The 19,333-nt window shown below is 56.4% G+C and overlaps 1 pseudogene; it reads right to left on the reverse strand.

Annotated features, from left to right (window-relative positions):
- Nucleotides 1–1,585: 1,585 nt before the first annotated feature.
- Nucleotides 1,586–12,851, reverse strand: LOC129017516 (TBC1 domain family member 3F-like; annotated as a pseudogene).
- Nucleotides 12,852–19,333: the final 6,482 nt, after the last annotated feature.

Raw genomic sequence — 19,333 nt, forward strand, 5'->3', positions numbered from 1 at the left:
AAAAGAAACCAGAATCTTCAGTCCTGTAACTACAGGAACTGAATTCTGACAAAAAGCATTGAGCTTGGAAAATGGCCTGAAATAAAATAACAGCCCTGCATCCAACTTGGAAAGGAAAACCTCAAATTCTCTTTGTTTACAGATGATACAATCTTCTATTTGGAGAAACCTAAAGACTCCACCAGAAAATTATTAGAATAGTTAAACAAATTTAGTTAAGTTACAGGATACAGAATTAACATACAAAAATCAGTAGTATTTCTCTATGTCAACAGTGAACAATCTAAAAAAGAAATTAAGAAAGAAATCCCATTAACGATAGATACAAATAAAACAAAACACTTAGGAGTAAACTTAACCAAAGAAGTGAAAGATCTCTACAAAGAAAACTATAAAGCACTGATGCAGGAAATTGAAGAGAACACACACAATTGACATATATTCCATGTTCACAGATCGGAAGAATCAATATTGTTAAAATGTCTATACTATCCAAAGCAATCTACAGATTCAATGCAATCCCTATCAAAATACCAATGACATTCTTCACAGAAGTAGAAAAAATAATCCAAATTGAACCACAAAAGACCCAGAATAGCCAAAGCTACCGTAACCAAAAAGAACAAAATTGGAGGCATCACATTACCTGACTTCAAGTTATACTACAGAACTATAGTAATCAAAACAGCAATGGACTGGCATAAAAACAGACACATAGACCAACGGAAAAGAATAGAGAACCCAGAAATAAATCCCCACGCCCCTGGGCACTTTCCTGTCTCTCCTTGTGTTCAGGGGTGGCTGCTGCTCTAAGAACATTAGAACTGAGAAGAGAGATGGAGCCACATGCGTTCTTGGTGAGCATTATTCTACACTTTTGGATCCGAGTTAATCCTCCTTATTCACTGTGGCATCGCCTAAGCATTGCCCTGTGACTGCTGCTAAAGAACTTCTCACCGGAGGCAGGCAGTGGCCCTGGGCACTGCCCCTTGCATTAGGTTTTGTGTTTGATGTGCTCTTGTGAATTTACTTTGTTAGAACAAAATATTTCCATGATGGGCTTGGGAATCTCTTCCTTTAGCTCCCAATCTGCTATGAAATTCAGGAAACCATTTTTCCTATTTCCTAGTACCCTCCTTTGTAGGTGTTGATTGTTTCAAAGTGTGTCTGACCACTGAGGTGACCACCCCCTGGGTGACCCCAGACTCATTCACACCAGTGTATGAAAAATCACCTGCATTTCTGAGATGCTGGCTGCCCATTCAGTGCTTCACAGGAAGACACATGGGCTTTCCCTCTTCAGATGCCTGAAGGGAGCACTTTGAGCTGAGTGGTACATAACCTCCCCCCAGCCCCGGGGCCCTCCGTGGACCTGGGCTCCCTGGCAGGCACTAGAACCTCCCTAGATGTTCCCTCCTGCACCAGCACCACTGCAACATATAGACCCAAGTGTGATTTATTTTGGCTTGGTGTGTATGCTTTTCCTTGTGTCAAACTGCTGTTCTTTTGACAATTCAGGAGACTGTTTTTTTTTACTATAACTTTGAAAACAAAAATTGTAACAAAAACATTCCCATGACTGTGCTGTGGCTGGAGATTTTATTACAACATATTTACACCTTCCTTTTCCCTCTCATTTTCAGGAGCTGTTTCAGGACTCCTCCTCCTCCCCTAATAATTTGAGTCTTTCCTATGTCATAATAAAGCTACATTTTCTTCTGAAAACTGGCAGGTTCTCCCTTCCTCACACAAGCAGCCAAAGAGAGGGTGGCAGGAGGGAGAAGAGCAGCCAGGGCACACCGGCCTGCTTGGGGGCATCCCTGGTCTGAGTCAGTGGCCAGAGCTGCAGCCTGGCTTTGTGCCTAAAGTCTTGTCTGGGTGTCAGGAAGGCCACGCACTCAAATTTCATCCCTTTTTGTGACTGGTCTGCTGCTGGTTGACCCTCGTTCCTCCTTTTTTGGGCAGGAAGGTGACATCCAGGATTCAGGACAGCCTTCTGATGGGTGTGCATGAAAGTCACCTGAGGCCCTTGACATGCAGGAATCCTTGCCAGCCTTGGATTGCAAGCCCCAGGCTATGGTACAGCAATGTGCATTTTGTAGCAAGCTCCCTGCGAGATTGGAGTCACAAATGGAAAGAGATACCATAATCAGTGGAGAGAAGATGTGCACAGCTATTCAAGTGCACGGTTCTGTGACATACCACAAGGTGGGGGTGGACCTCTATGACGTCTTCTCCTAGCAGCCCCCACATGCTTCCCCTGCCCTCAGTGGGCCAGGAGTCTCCTGCTTGGCCTCATCTTCGATTTTGAAGCCTCTGAGTTCTGAAGTTCTGCCCCTTCCTTTTTCAGATGCCTCTGTGGCAAACCTTTGTTGTTTGACTTTACTTTTATTTGACAGAGCCTCCCTCTGTCACCCAGGCTGGAGTGCAGTGGTGTGATCTCAGCTCACTGCAAGCCCCACCTCCTGGGTTCACGACATTCTCCTGCCTCAGCCTCCCGAGTAGCTGGGACTACAGGCACCCACCACCACACTCGGCTAATTTTTTTGTATTTTTAGAAGAGATGGGGTTTCACCGTGTTAGCCAGGGTGGTCTGGGTCTCCTGACCTTGTGATCCACCCACCTTGGCCTCCCAAAGTGCTGGGATTACAGGCGTGAGCTACCAGGCCCAGCCTATTTGACTTTCTTTACATGGAAACACCAAGAACACCAGAGAATGCCCTGGGGTTTCAGACTTAGTCCTGTCTCTTATTAAATAGAAACATTGTTGTGTTTCCCTGGGGGAAGCTTCATTCTTGCTGGGTCCTAAGACCTTCCAACCAGCAAAGCTCCATTTCTCCAGGACAGGCAGAGGAAAACTTTGTGACTGAGACATTCGGTGCAATACTGAGCATTGTCCATTTTCACACCTTCACTCAGAACTACACCTTCTGGCTGTCAGGGAGGCAGCACCATATACTGGTTTCCAGTAGAAAGTATAACATTTATCTTGTAAGACAAACCATCACTTCAGCAACGTCAGTTACAATCGCAACTAAGCAATCGTAAGTAAGCCCAGTTGCTTCCAGGTGGTGGCTGACATAGTGAGAACAGTTAGTTCCCTGATCAGGGGCCACAGCTGCATGTCCCTTGCTGTGAATGAAGTGACCTGGTCAAAAGCAATGCCATGTGGGCTGCCTTGATGGTGACAGGAAGGACGGGCAAGTCTATATCCAGGTAGGGGCTCCCTGCAGTGAAGGCCCATCTCAGCCCCCTCCACAGTGTGGGCAGCCTGCCCACAGGCGGTCAGCTGGTTCTCCTGGGAAATAATGCCAGCCCAGGGATCAACACCAAGTCTCTCATCAGCAGGTGGGATGCCCGGCAGTGGTGTCAGCCCGGTCAGCCTTGGTCAGGGCACATGCAGCATGCTGAGCCACTTCTGTCCCATGCCTGTCTGATGGCCACTTTGTCCCCAACCTAACATGGTGGCCAGGGAAAGGAGCTGACTCCATCAACCTGGCGTGCCATTCTGCCCACCCTTGATCAAGAGCATCCTCTGCAGGGATTCTCTTTGGCGGGAACAATGGAAATGTTGATGAAACCACCTTCACAGTCTGAGCTGCTGAGGCACCTCCGCCTTCTGGGAATCCCGGCTGGAAGGCGCTTGGCAGTGGTGCCTGCTGTGTCTGCAGCAGCGGCTAAGCTGCAGGACGAGGCTTTCAGGAGGGGGGTGGTGTGGCAGGCAGGGCCTCAAAGCCTCCAGGTGGTGTGTTGGCATAGCAGACAGGGGCATTCGGGGGGCCTTTGGGCCAGGCTCCAGGGTGCAGACTGCCTGCACTGCAGTGATGGAGTTGGGAAGAGGCAGCAGTGTTCACAGCTATTGACTCCTTGTGCCAGCTGCCCATATCATCACTGTACGGGCTCAGCATCTCTGGCCCAGCTTGCCCAGGTTGTCTGATGTGAATTCTCACAGGACCTGAGGCTCACTGTGCCCTGGTCTCCTGTGTGGTCACCTGGGGTCCTGTGGTGCCCCTCTCCTCCTAGTACTTGGGATGAAGCCAGGTCCCTCTGGGCTTGGGACTCGGGCCCTGGGGGAGGGGCTCTGACCCACAGGTGGGGTCAGGGGCCCCAGGGCCTGCTGTTGGCTGGCTGGGGCTGCAGGAACCCCATGCTCAGCCTTCCCTCCAGAGGCCTTGCTGGGACCAAGTCCCCCATTGAGTATTTCCCAAGGCCCAGAAGCCAAAAATATAAAATAAAAATAAAATGTCAGTCAAAAACAGCCAGCAGCCATCTGGGGCTGTGAGGCAGCTGGGCAGGTGCCACCTAGGCTCCTTCCATGCCATGTTCTTCTACCAAGGGGAGTTGCAGGCAGGGGACACCTTGTTGCTGGGGTGTCTCTCGAAGTGCCTCCTCCCTGTCATAAACCCAGGCAGGGCCTGGTGTCGGGGTCCCAATGGGCTCACTGGGCAAGGTGCGTCTTGTTGTTCCAGGGCTGGTGTCCACAGAAGATGAAGAAGTGACAGAGTTCCAGGAGCCGTGTTAAAAATGGCAGCAAAAGAAACATGGACGCCCGACATGCAGGTCTGTGTGGAGCTGTGGCATAGAGTTCCCGGACAAGTGTTTCCATGTAATACAAAGCCTAACCTCACTGGGGGACAGGCTGCCCTCATCTTGAACCTCTGGGCCCCCTAGAGAGCATCCTGCTTTGCTAGGTTCTTGAGAAGCCCCTGGACCCCCAATATGCAGATCTGTGTGGAGCTGTGGCATAGAGTTCCCGGACAAGTGTTTCCTTATAATACAAAGCCTGACCTCACCGGGGGACAGGCTGCCATCATCTCTAGACTCTGGGCCCCTCAGACAGCAGTCTTCTGCCCTGGGTTCTTGAGAAGCCCCCACAGGGTCCCAAGAGCCGTGTTCCAAATGACAGCACATGAAACATGGACCCCAACATGCGGATCTGTGTGGAGCTGTGGCGTAGAGGTCCTGGACAAGTGTTTCTGTGTAATACAAAGCCTGACCTCACCGGGGGACTGGCTGCCCTCATCTAGAGCCTCTGGGCCCCTCAGAGAGCAATCTTCTACCCTGGGTTCTGGGGAAGCCCCTTCGTGCTAATGGGCCTCAGCCTGGGCCTTGGGGACAGCCCCGTCAGGCCAGGCTTGGGGAGGACACAACTTTTGTCCCAGGGGGGCTGATGGCATGAGCTCCTGGAGTTGAGCTGGTGGGGTGGGGACGGCCAGTCTGTCCCCCTCACAGAGGGTCCCAATGCCAGGGGACTCCCTCGAGGACCATTGCTCCAGCTCGGCTGAAAAAAAGAAGCAGACATGGTCAGCATCTTCTCCAAGCCCATCTGGTCTCTTGAGGGCTATGCCCCACAAACCTGGGTCTCTGGAGTCCTCTGAGTCCCTGTGCGGCCCCCTGGCCTGACACTGAGGATGCCCCTACAGGCTGCTGATCCCAGGGTGAGGTCTGTGTGCAGTCTGGGGTCAGGGAGCTTTCAGGGAACCTCAGGTCACTCCTGAAATGCCCCCAGGGTTCAGGGTGGCTCAGGGCTTCCTGCCTCACACCCTCACCTCAGGGCTGCTTGGCAGCCCAGATTCAGGACTCAGGTGGGAGGAACCTGCACTGTCACCCAGCCCCCTTGCCATCTCACATGGGGGCCTGTCTCCACAGGGGGTGAGAAATGAATGGGAACACGTTCCCCTCTACCCTCCAGGCCATCCACCCCATGCCAGGGCTGCAGCTATCCCACACCCTGCTGAACTCTTGATTCTGGCTCTGGGTCAGGGCTGCCCCCAATGCCCTCTGCTCAAATCCACTCTGGGTCAGGGGCACTGATTCTCTTGTCCCTCTGGCTTGTTGTTTTGACACCCTTGGAGGGGCACTCAAGAATGAGGAGTCCCTGCTGCTTGGAGGTGGGGGTGGGGGCTTCCACAGCTGGGTCTGACTGCTCCAGTGTCCCTCAGGGCCCTTCGAGGAGGAGAGAACGACAATGTGGAAAGTGGGGGAGGGGTGTTGGGGGCTCCTGCCCATGGCCCCTGCCTGTCCACACAGCATGTCCAGCACACACACACACATGTTCAGCGCCTGCCCTGAGGAGCGGCAGACCCATTTGACTTTCTTAGAGTAGAGGAGGAAGAGGAGGAAGAAGAGGTGCAGGAGGAAGGCCAGGTAGGAGGACTGGTGGGGACAGGGCACTCCCCACCATTGACGGCCCCAGAGGGTGACTCCGGAGGGGACTTGATGCTGGAGCCCACCTAGGGGTGGCAGGTCCCAGTGTTTCCTTGTGAGTTCCTTCATAGAGGCTTGAAGGTTCCTTAGGACTGCGTTGTCCTCCGGGGCCCAGCTCTAAGAGAACCACTCCTGAAACTCCCAGATGGTGCTCCAGGAAAGCTTCATGAAGTGCTCTAGGGAGAGGGCAGGCATCAGGCCAGGAGGGTTCCCTGGGAGGGGTCATGCCTGCACCCTATTTCCACCAGGCCCACCTTCCATTGGGTGGTGCCTGGTCCTTTTAGGCCACCCCGGGGTCCAGCTGTGAACAGGAGGCCACAGCTCGGGAAGGCCAGGCAGGGAAGTGCTCACCACACTCCTAACTTTTTTTTTTTTTGAGACAGAGTCTTACTCTGTCACCCAGGCTGGAGTGCAGTGGCACGATCTCGGCTCACTGCAAGCTCTGCCTCCCGGATTCAAGCAATTCTCCTGCCTCAGCCTCCCGAGTAGCTGGGACTACAGGCGCCCGCCACCACGTCTGGCTAATTTTTTGTATTTTTAGTAGAGACGGGGTTTCACCGTGTTAGCCAGGATGGTCGGGATCTCCTGACCTCTTGATTCACCCGCCTCAGCCTCCCAAAGTGCTGGGATTACAGGCATGAGCCACTGGGCCTGGCCACTCCTGACTTTCATCTGGGTCATATGGGGGTGGACTCAGTGTCATCATGCCTTGCCCAGCCCACCAGGCCAGACACCCCTAACCAGATGGAGCAGGCAGTGTAAGGACACTTCCCTCAGGCCAGCCAGGGTCTGTCCCACGTGTTCCCCCAGGCACCCTCGGGCACACGGGACTTACTCCTGTGTATTTTGAATGATGCATGCACCGTGGCCATCAGTACCCACGCGCCCTCCAGGATGAGCACATCCCATAGTCGCAGGGTGAGCCCAAAGGATTTCTGTGGGGACAGCAAGTGTGAGAGAACTTGGCCTTTCCAAGCTGGGGCCAGTGGCCTGAGCAGGGCCCACTGGGGTTTCAGTCACCTGGAGTGCTGGGGACCCCTCTCCATGGGATGAGACCCCCCGTAAGACTGAGTCAGACAAGGTCCTGTAGCTCCTCATGGGGGGCTCATCTCAGCAGCGCTGTGGCTTCTGGAAGGAGGGACTTCCTGAGGACTTTGGGTTTCCCTGGGCCCTCTGAAGTTGGGTCCTTTGCCCCAGTCTGCCTACGAGGCTGGGCCTGAGCCCTGGCCTCTGCTGTGGGATGCCCCTCTTGGGCAGAGCCTGGCTTGTGAGCCCTGCAGGGACCTGCCTGTGCCTCCTGTAGGCTGGGGGTGAGCCAGATCCTCCTGGAGGAGCTGGACCCCTGAGCTGAGGGAGCTGGGCACTGCGGGGCTCGAGGGTCCCTGGGCTGGGGTCTCCCTGTGCCTCCTTACCCCATCAAGGAAACACCGGAGGAGCCTCATCAGCGTGTAACCCTCAATGCACAGCGCTACCTTGACCTGAAGGGAGGAGCGGAGGTGCTTAGGGTCCCCTGGGCTGCCATGAAAACTTCCCACTTCCAGGCCCCTCTGTAGACCCTTCCTCAAGGAGCAGAACCCAGGGCGGTGGCCAGGGCTCCAACACCTGCCCCATGCACGGACGCCCAGTGGACACATATCCTTTAGCCTTGCTCAGCTGCAGCTCAGCCCTGGTCCCAGCACCTCTGCCTCTGCCAGGGCAGGAAAAGGAAACCCAACACCTAACCCATGGGGAATCCCCATCCCAGGTCAGGCCGTGGCTGGGACTCAGCCTCTTGCCAGCACCATGAGGGACTAGAGCCCCCCTGGCCTATGGAGCCCAGGGCCTCTGGGGAGGAGTGAGGGTGTCACCCACTCACCAGGTGTCTTATGATCTTCAGGAAGGACTTGTGCAACACCTGCTTCTGGTGTGATAGGAGCCTCTCGAGCCGGGCAGTATTTGGACTGTAGAATACTGAGAAACCCCCGACCCATCACCCCATCAGACCCCACTCCCAAGATGTGGAGGCATCAGCTGGAAGAGCTGGGCAGGGCGGGGAACCCTGGACCTCGAGACCTCCTTCCCTCTCATCTGGTGACCCCAGCATGCAGCCTCAGCCCTGGGGAGGAGGGCCCTGACTGGAGGCACTGCCCAGGGGCATCCTGGGTCCAGGTGCCAGGAGGGCAGCCTGCCTTTGACACCATGAGGCAGGTGCCAGTGGGGAGAACAGGGTGGGAGCTGGGGGCCATGTGGCTGTCTCTTAGATGTGGGGTCAGGCTGGGGGATGTGGGATGGACAGACACTGCCATCTTGGCTTTGTTGGCCCATCTGTAGGGAGGGAGGGTGGCTGGGAGCACAGCCAGCAGGGAAGCAGGAGGACACTCAGGGAGGTGAGTGGCGCCTGCACAAAGTCAGGGCTGGCTTTGGGCAACAGAGGGTGGCCAGGGGGAGGTATCCATGCCCTCTGATGTTAGGGATGAAAGGCGTCTGACTTGAGGTGAGGGGGTCCCTGCCCAGATGCAGGCTGCTGTGGGACCCTCAGCAGGGACATCCTAGAGCCTCCAAACAAGCTGGGATAGAAGGAAGGCGCCTTGCCTGGAAGTTGGGATCACGGGTCAGGGTGGCCATCCCTTGGCATGGCTGTGTAAGGCCCCAGGGGCAGCTGTCCACCTACCCTGCAGGGAGTGCCTCTCACCAGCCAGCAGCTGGGTCAGCGGCCAGAAAGCATCTTCCTCTGGCAGATACAGGAGGAGGACGGCGGTGATGCGGCTCAGGTCCCTGTGGTAGCCCACCTCCTGCAAGAGCCAGAGTCACCGTGGAAGGATGTCACCTGGGAGGGCTGAGGCCACCTGGGAGGACTTATGTCACCAGAGATGGCAGAGGTCCTTGGGGACACCTGCTTCAGGCCCCAGGGGATTTGAGATGCAGCCTCTGCACTCCTCCCCCGTCACTGGGCATGAGGACTGTCACACACAACTCAGTTGACAAGGAGCATGGAGGGACTCCTGCAGCGAGTGTCCAAGCTCACATGGCCCGAAAGGGCACAGTCAGGGATTGTTCATGCTCCCTCCCCTGGGCCAGGCTGAGGAGGCCACTGTGCCAGGCCTGGGCTTGGTGCTGGGTGTGGGCCCTGCAGCAAACCCGGGTTCTGAGGGTCAGGCTCCCGGGGAGCTTGGGCAAGACGCCCCAGAAAGCACAGGAGTAGAGGACACTGGTTCCCATGAGGGGTTGTTTGCTCCATTTTTAAGGTGAGAAGGAAACAGTTTCAGAAAATGACATGAAGCCTGGGCAGCCTGTGAACTGCACCTGCTACGAGGGCAGGCAGCCAGGCGCTGACCACCACACAAGGGGTCCTGCAACAGCCCAAGGGCTGCCTGTTGGACACAGGGGGTGGCTGGATCCTCCATGTGGACAGCTCATGCAGTCAGCTCATTGGCTTTCCCCGCCTGGAATGGTCTGAAAAGTGGGGGCCAAGCAGGAGCAGCCACCTGGGTGACCCCCTCCCTATCTGCTATGCTCCTATGGGGTTTGGGCAAAGGGGAAATTGGATCACTGCCAAGTTTCCAGTGAAGAAGAGACTCCCCCAGGATGCAAACTCATTTCATGACAAGAGCCTGGCCCATCAGGCACCTCAGCAACTTGTCAAACCTGTCTCCTACGAGGACCATCCTGCATGGGACCCTGCCAAGCTCCTAGGCTTTGGGGCAACACCAGGAGGGGAAGGTCATTTCTTCATCTGAGATGTGGTGTTTGGGTCTAGGTGACACCAGGAGTCTGGGCTTCAACGCTTTTCCGTCTCAGTTTGACCTCTTGAGCCGCCCCCTTGTTTGGGTGTCCATGCCAGCAGTGAGCTTGAGTCCTGCCTACTATGTCCTGGTGGGTCACAAACACTGAATTTTCAAGAAGTTCCAACACCCCCAAGAGACACCCATGCCTGTGAATATGGGCACATGGCCCAGGAATATCGCTGCCCGGGAATACTCACAGGGTTATATGCAGAATAGGTCATGAGGATGTCACATAATTCCTGCTGCCTAGAAAAGAGGGAAAAGAAGGTTTTGTTTGTTTTGTGCAGATGCTGTCAGTTTCATTTTGTCTACAGACCTGGACAACAAACACAATTCTGGATTCAGATGATCCCCCAAATAAGCAGTGAGCTCTTCAGGACACCTGAGTTTTTAGATGTTTTTTCAGTAAAATCCACATTCCTTGCAATGCAAATATCACAAGTGTACATTTGGATCAGTGATCATTTTCACTCTGGTTGATTTCTTCTTCCCTTTTTTCTCAGTTTGGACACACGGAAGTCCAGTCTTTGGGACATACAGTTCCACAGTTCTGAACCAATGTGCAGAGCTTCCCATCCACCACTGCAGCCCCTCCCAGAGAAGCTCCTTCATCCTCCAAGTCTGCAGTGTGTCCCCTTTGCAGCCAACATCTCCTGGCTCCGTCAGTGCCTGGCCGTCCTGACTGTTCTGTGTCTCTGTGATTTGCCCTTTTCCAGAATGGCCGATGAATTGCAATCCCACAGTGGTAGCCTGTTGAGTCTGGCTTTGTTCCCTCAGCAATACGCATCTAAGATCCACCCATGTTCCTGCGGGCATTGGGGGTTCGTTCCTTTTCCTCACTGAGTCGTCTCTGTCTGAAGAGTGGACCCCCCTTCCTCCCCAATAACCCTGTTGAAGATCATCTCGGTAGCCTCCAGGTGTGAGTGACAATCAACCAAACAGTGAACGTGGCATGCGGGTTTTACTTGTACGTCAGTTTTCTAATCAGTGTGGTCAATATCTATGACACTTTGGGGACGTGTGGTATGAGGCCACCGAGCTTTGTGAGCCACGGCCCATTTGACTTACAAAGTGGCTGTGCCTTGTCGCGTTCCCACCAGCCATGGATGACAGTTTCCGGGGCCCCGCATCCTCCCTGGTATTTTGGGCTGTCAGTGTTACCAGGGAAGGCTCCTGAGCCCCACCATCCTGCCACCTTCCCATGGGTCCCTAGGAGAACACTTTTCACTATCTGCATGATTTTTTTTTCCTGCCTTCTGTCTCCTTGGGAGTCACCTGGGTTCTGGCCCTACACGTCCCAGCCTGGCCCATGGCTTAGAGCCGGGGAGGCGCACAGTTCATGGTGCCGGCTGCTCCCTGGGCCAGGAGAGCCCTTGGTGGCTCTGTCACCCTTCCTGGGTGACCCTGGTCTCTGCCCTGGGGACACCCTCATTCCTCTGGATTGCTCCCATCTTCCCTGGGACCCCTGCAGCCCCCATAGGCCTTACTTGACTCTGAATCTTTGAACATCACGTGGTTCAGCAGGGTGTGGCTGACATCTAGCTGGATGCAGTAGGTGATCCTGGAGGACCTCTTGCCCTTCTCCTTCATGACCTGTAGGGCAGGGCCAAGAGGAGGAAGCAGCCTCAGAACAGAAAAAAGGCTCCTTGCCCCAAACGGCAGTCATCCCACAGTCAGCACTTCTGGAAGGAAGGGAGGAAGGTTTCCTTCTGCAGAAAGCTCCTTTTTGCCTTGTTTCTGAAGCCAGGGAGGTTCAGCAGAGCCCAGCGCACCTGCAGTGCCTGAGTCACCATCTGTGCCCAGGATGTGTGTTTGACCACAGCCTCCACCCCCAACCTGGGCTCAACGTTCCCTCCAGCTGGAGTCCTGGGCTCCTGATACTACCTGGCTTGTTTGTCCTGCCCTGGCTGAGTGTGGGAGGGCCTTACCTTATATTTCCCTGGGTTCTGGGACTTGACTTTGTCCATGTCTAGCAGGAGTGACCACGCCTGGCCCCGCGCCACCAGGGGAATGCCTTTGTACACTCTTTGAAACAGCTACAGGCAGAAGAACACTCCACTGAGACAGGACACGGGGCACCTGAGGAGGAAAGCTGGCAAACAGGCCTGCTGTCCTATGGCGAGGACAGGGCGCCACCACCCACTGAGAGGCAGACAGTGCCAGGTCACAGCCATGGGCACCTGTCTCCTGGCTCTGCAGAGAGCAGTCACAGGGGCCACTACCTCCCCATGTTACCTTCTTGCTGCTCTTATATTTTGTCTAGTCTGCAAGCATCTGTAGCCACTTGTTGGTACGTTTACTTTCCTTATGTCTTTGCTGTCAAATGAGCCATAATGGAGTTAGCAGAGCTGCCAGGCCTCTGACAGTGGCCCGTGGATGTTGGGTCCTGGGCTTTGGGGCCCTGAAGGGACCCAATCTGAAGGAGCAAGAAAAGGGCAGACCCTGGATGCTGAGACCCTCTGAAAGAACTGGAGCTGGTGGTCTGAACTGGTGATGCCAGGACACACCATCCTCAGGGCACAGACGCACCGAGTTTTGGTCAGGTCCCAGCCTTCAGCTGGGGACTTGGTGCAATCAGGTAGTGGATTCTGAGTGGGAACTGCAATTCTTGGTTTGGGTTTTGGTCAAGCCCTCATGGGAACAGTCTAGCAGGAAAGGCCGCCCCTCCCAGTGACGGCCATGGCCAACTCACCACCGCTCGGGCCCACGGGCCACCCCCTCTGCTTCACCGACCACCCCTGATTCCCGGTCCCTGGAGGGGCCTCCCACGCAGTAGGCACAGGCTCTTACTTCCACCTCCAGGGCACTGATGGGGGGCAGTTCCGTCTCACTGAGAGCCAACCCAGGCAGAGCTGAGGACTTGCCTGGGCCAGGAGCCATCCCCCTCCCTGAGAGGGCCCCAGGGAAGGACCAGCCTAACCCATCCACCCTAAGTCTCAGCCCGGGACAAGGCACAGAGAAGCAAGGCAAGGGCCTCCCTGACGTGCTGACACCTGTGAGGCACCAGGACCCTGGAGAAGAGGGAGCTCGAGGCTTGCCTGACGGGGGGCCACATGGGGCCCGTGGGGCACCTCAGACTGCACAATGGGGCTGCTCCTCCTGGGCCGGAGGCAACACCCTCTGTGGATGCTGAGAAAGTCCAGTTCTGAGATGGGATGGGTGCCGCCCAGGGTGGGTGGCCAAGCCCTGACTTACAGCAGTGCCTCAGGAGTGATCACATCACCCACCAGAGACCAGGGAGCCTGGCCTGAGTGCTGCCCAGTGCCCTGAGGTTGCACCTGGAGCCCATCCCATCAGACACTCCCCATAGGCCTTGCAGGGTCTGACCTCCCAGCATGAACCTGCCTCTCCCTGCATCCCGGCCGCTGACCCTGCCTGTTCCCTATCTTCCCCCATCCTGCCCGACCCAGAGATGTGACCCTGTGTCCAGCCACCCTGGCCCTTCTGTGACCCTTGTCCTATCTGAACCTCTGAGTGAGACCTCCCAGATCCGTCCACACCCATGCCTTGGTCACTATCTCACTGGGCTGCCCAGCACTGCTGCGGAGACATCCAGGACAACAAGGGTGACCAAAGGCCCTGCAGGCAGTGGGGCTGGCCCCACCACCCTGCCTCCAGCCTCAGCTGGCTCTCAGGGTCATTGGCCTTCAGCCCTCAGCCTCCTCCCAGCCACTGCAAAAACCAGGACATGGGATGCCTGGCTGTCCTCCCCCTACTGTCCTGCCTGCCCCGACTCTGCCCCTGCATCCACCCTGTGAGGTGCTGACTTAGCCAGTGGGAGGCAGAGTCTCTGGAGGGCCATGCAGAGCCTTGGGGACTGACCGAGTCCCCCCACTGAGGGGTCCCAGGTGAACCATTGTTCCTTGCCCCACCCCGTGTGTTGTCCTCTTCAGGCTGTCAACTCCTCCCTGGGCTGGCTTGGTTCAGGTGCATCCCAGAAGTGGCTCACCCCGCCCTCCTCCCCCAGGCTCCTTCCTCTCTCCATCATGTGTGTCCCAAGGGGCCAGCTCCAAGCTGGGCTCCCCTTACCAGGCCCAAGTCCCTTCCCTGCACCACTCCTGGGACCTTCAGCTACATGCTCTGTTGTCCCCCTGGCCTCAGGGGGACAGGCCAGGGCCCTGCCCTTCTTCTTCCACAACCTACCAGGGCCAGGGCCAAGGCCCTCACTGTCCCCATGCCCCTTCCTCTTGGCTGAGCCCCCTGAGCCCTCAGAGATCTGCTATACAACTGCCCAGAGGCCAGGTCAGGTGCACCCTTGCCCTGTGGCCACAACCCTCAGATCTCACCAAGGCAGGCCCCAAGGGGACAGGGCCAGACCCTCAGGCTGCCCCCTTCTCTCCTGCTTACTTGGAGACCACAGTCCTGAGAGCCCAAGGGCCTGTCCTAGTCCCCTCTCTGTCCCTACCCACTCTCCCAAGCTCCCTAAATGTGTCATGAGGCTGTGCCCTAACCCCGAGCACAGGCTGCACCTGCAGGACAGCCTGGGAGGAGTTCTGACCCTGGAGAGGAGGTTGGCCCCCAACAGGGAGACATGTCCTGCTTCAGAGAGGCCTTTCTAGAAACAAAACCCATCCCTGAGGTGAGATTGGTGGCTGGGGTCAGGGGGACAGAGGACTCATTGCACAATCCCGAGGTGATCGGTGTATTTCTCGATGTCAACCTGTTCATGCCTGATGTCCACTGCTGCCCCAGCTTGGTGTCCCTGAAACTCAGAGAAGGCCAGGATAGGGGGTAGGGGGTGCAGTGTGAGAGGTGTGGGGTCCCCAGGGATGTTGGCAGCCCCTCCGCACCCTGTGATCTTACAGAGCCCAGGACGCTCTGACCAGGGCGCAGCGGGAGAGGCGAGGCCCTGCCTCCCTCGAGGGAGCAGCCCAACCTGTACCTGCTCATACTTAGTAATGATGATGTTGCCTTGCCCCTGGGCAGGCAGGGTATCTGGGTCCTGATCCATCTTCACCCTGCAAGACAAGGTCATCCAAAGGCTCTGCTGCACCCGAGAGCTCCAGAGAACAGCCGAACCACAACCACTGCACTCCCAGACACACTCCAGTCTGGTGAGCCCCATTCCACTACCCCTCCCAGATGACAAGGGGCCAGACTCAGTGGCCCCACCCCTGGCTGGATCTCTGGAGTCCTTGCCTCCAACCAGTGGTGGGCTCCTTCCTGAGGACTTGAGCACACGGGGACCTGGACAGAGAGGCCCATTGTCCCCGAACACCCCAAGGCGGACACACACCTGCCCCTGCAGGACAAACGGTGTCCACTTGCTGAAGATGATGGGCTGTTCTGGACACCTGGAGGAAGGTGGGGTCAGGGACTGGACGTCTCTATAGGATTGTTCAGATACCAGGAAGATACTCAGTTTTCTGTAGGAAGCAAGACATCTGGTGACTGCTCCATTGTACCCCAATTCTCACTCACTCTGGCCAGTGAAGCTGCTTCAGGAACAAAGCCAGCCAAGCAGTTTGGTTTGGGGAAAAGATGATCTATCGACTCCAGAGCAGCCTCTGTGCTTGTGGAGACCCCGTCTCAGGTCAAGGATGGCGGACACCACAATTCCCAGCTGTCAATACAGGAGGGGGCTTTGTTTTCCCGGGTCACTAAGAAAGAACAAGAGAACTCTGGGGCCTTAGTCCTAGAGAACGCCCGGGGAGACTGTCCCCCCAGGAATACTCGGGGCAAAGAGAGGGTAAGGCCTCTAGAGGATCAGACAGAGAGAATAGGATGCTGTGAGAGGGTTCCAGTCCCCAAGCCCCTTTGACCAGGAAGGATGATCGTCACCCTCCAGGCAGCCCTCCAGGGCTCCTCCAATTTCCACAACTGCCCAAGGGCAGAGGGCTCCCCACCCCACTCCTAGATGAAGGACCCCATGTGTCCAGTGGGTCCGACAGCAACCATCAGTGACCGCACCTGAAGTCTGAGTTGGTGAGACCTCCTCCTGTGGGGACCCAGCTTAGGACACAGACTTGGACCAAGAATCGCACCCTCCACCCCACCCACAGGGGCTCTGTCCCATTGGCTCTTCCGGGACCAGACCCTGCCTCCCTGAAGTCCAGAACTCCAGGAAGGTTTGGAATCTTAAGTAGGGAGGCCACAGAGGTCAGAGCTCAAGTCCAGCATGGCAAAGGTTAGGGCTGAGAGCATGGCCCAGGTCACATCTGGGTCTCTGGGCCAGTCACTGCCTCTCTGAATCTACACATCTCACCTGTGGAATGGGTACATTTGGGGACAGCACCCACCCCCACAGAGTCACTGTGAGGACAAAGGAGAGGATGGCCCACCCAGTCAGTGCAGAACATGCAACCAGTGAGTGCTCAGGGATGACCCTCTTCGGCATCTGCCCAGAGGTCACTCACCTGAGTCTGCTGAGGTGGCTGTGCCTCTCACTTAGAAAAGTCATTTATGCACAGAACCAGACACCTGTGTGTGTCTTGTGTCCAAGTGCTGCACAACACAGAGGTGGGTGGGTGGGCGGGTGGGCGGTCACTCAGCACCAGTGACATTGTGGGGTCATGCCACCCATCACAATGGACCCATTTCCCAGGTCAAGAGGGCCCAGAGTCAGTGTCCTCCAGTCCCCAAGGTGTCAAAATGTGTTTGTGCAGGTGAGTATGCACGTTTATGTGGGTGAACATCTGTGTGCACAAGTAGCTTCTCTGGGCAGGGCCGGCTGTCCCACTTACGTGTGAACCCAAGTACTCATCAAGTCCTCATCAGTGTCATCTTCCCTTGAGGCCTGTGGCCAACATCAGAGCATCCATGGGTCCTCACCAACCTCAGACTTACCCACCTGGGGCAGTCCTGAAGATGCAGATGGGGGTTAGGGGGTAGAGGGCACAGGGCAGGGCCCCTCATTAGGGGGAACTCAGCTAGACTGTAAAATGCTAGGTGCGAGTGGCAGGGTCGGATTCTACACACTTTCTCACCTCCTCCTCCCAGTAGCCTTCTGGGGTGCCATGACTCATTTCTGCTACGGATGGAGGCAAGGCTTTAAGGACAAACCCCGTGCCTGAGGTCACCTAGCAACCATCTGGCCAGGCCCCCACTAACCAGACCCCTGCTGGCCAGGCTTTCACTGACCGTTTTCCCAGTGACCAGGCCTTCTGACTAGGTCCTCGCTGATCAGGCCCCTGATGACCAGGCTCCAACTGACCATGTCCCCACTGAGCAGGTTTTCACTGACTAAGCCCCAGTGGCCAAACCTCTGCTGACCAGGCCCCTGATGACCAATTCCCCACTGACCATGTCCTTGCTGACCAGTCCCCCAGTGACCAGGCCTTCCTGCCCAGGTCCCCACTGCCCAGGTCCCCACTGCCCAGGCCCCAGAGCAGCAGTGTTCAAGGTCCCCTACCACAACTGCCCACAGGCAGAGGGCTCCCTACTCCCAGACAAGGGACCCCATGTGGCCAGTGGGTCCCACGGAGACCATCAGTGTCTGCACGTGAAGTCTGAGTTGGTGAGACCTCCTCCTGCGGGGACCCAGCTTAAGGTACAAACTTGGACCGAGCACCACCTCCCTCCACCCCACCCATAGGAGTTCCATCCCAGCAGCTCTTCCAGGGCCAGACTCTGCACCATCTGGGGCCGGAAAACTCCGGGCAGATTTGGAATCCAGGGCAGGGAGGCCACAGAAGTCAGGGCTTACACAGGGCAGGGCTGAGAGCACAACCCAGGGTCACGTCTGGGTCCCTTGGCCAGTCACCGCCTCTCTGACCCTAGACATCTCACCTGTGGAATGGGTGCATTCGGGGACAGCACCCACCCCACAGAGTCCACCAGGTCAGTGCAGAACAGGCACCCGGTGAGTGCTCAGGGATGACCCTCCTTGGCACCTGCCCAGAGGCCCCAGCACTGCCCACCAGGTAGTGACTGTCCCCAGGTCAGCAGGGAGGGAACAAAGAGGTCACACTCAACTGAGGTGGCTGAGTCAGCTGTGTCTCTCACTTAGCAAACTTCCTCTTCTCAGAACCAGACACCTCTATGTCTTGTCTCCAAGAGCTCTAGACATAGAAAGGGCAGGCGGGCAGGTGGGCGACTGCTCAGCACCAGTGACACTGTGGGGTCATGACACCCATCACAATGGGCCTCTGCCTGGGTCAGCAGGGCCCAGAGTCAGCAACATCCACTCTCTGAAGTGTCAACGTGCGTGTGTGCAGTGTTTGTGCATATGAGCATCCACGTGTATGTGGGTGAACATGTGTACATACGTGTGTCACTGCTCTGGCTGGGCCTGACTGCCCTACTCACATGTGCACCCAGGACACTGGCTCACCGTTGTCACTGTCTCCCCCTCGGGACCCATGGCCATCATTGGAGCATCCATGGGTGCTCCCTAACCTCACACCTCCCCATCCAGGGCAGTCCTGGCATTGCAGATGGGGGATGGGGGGCAGAGGGTTGAGGGTTGGGGGCAAAGGGCAAAGGGCAGGTCCCCTTTCTAGCAGGGGTCTCAGCTAGGCTGTAAAGTGCTAGGTCTGTGCGGCAGGGCTGGATTTCACACACCTGCTCACCTCCTCCTCCCATTAGTCCTCCAGAGTGCCATGACTCATTCCCACTACAGATGGCAGCAAGGAGGCTCCAATGACAAACCGTGCCTGAGGTCACCCAGTGGCCACCTGGCCAGGACTCTGCTAGCCAGACCCCCACTGACCAGGCTCCTACTGACCAGGCCTTCACTGACCAGGTTCCCACTGACCAGGCCCCTACTGAGCAGAACCCTGAGCCACGGTGCTCAGTGTTTCCTGCCAATGACCCCCCTCAGTCCACAGACCCTCCCTTTCTTGCATCAGCACCTACAAGCCATCCCCTGGGGGTCTTCTCGGGTCAAGACCCCCACTCCAGGACACAGGGATGGACAATCGGCCTCAGGCTCCGGGTGTCCAGCTTCATGCTTGCCCCCAAAAGCCCTCTGGGCTTACCTCAAAGGGCGCAGTGAGGTGGCCTGGTACTGCCTGGACATGATGTCTGGGCCTATTCCTGAGCCACAAAGCCAGAGGCACAGAGGGACGTTTGTCAGACCAGGCACCCTGTTTTGCTGGGTCTCCCAAGGTTCTTCCTGTGGAGGCTGGATCCACAGACACAGCACTGAGGCTGCAGGGTGACTGGCCCAGAACCCTCAACTGGCCGGGGGACCACATGAGGACTATCCCCAGATGGCCAGAAGACCCTTTGCTAATTTCCTGGTACCTCATTTCTCACCAGCTACCCTTCCCCCATCAGGAATCCTCTTCTTGCAGAGTTGATGCGGAGAGGAAGACAGTGACAGAATCCATGGAAAGAAATGAAACAAAATGACAATAGAGCATCATCTCATTCCTGTCCATCTGAGAGGAAAGCCTGAGGAAGCCTATTGGGTTCCATCA

Source organism: Pongo pygmaeus, chromosome 19 (assembly GCF_028885625.2).
Source record: "Pongo pygmaeus isolate AG05252 chromosome 19, NHGRI_mPonPyg2-v2.0_pri, whole genome shotgun sequence".
Taxonomy (NCBI): domain Eukaryota; kingdom Metazoa; phylum Chordata; class Mammalia; order Primates; family Hominidae; genus Pongo; species Pongo pygmaeus.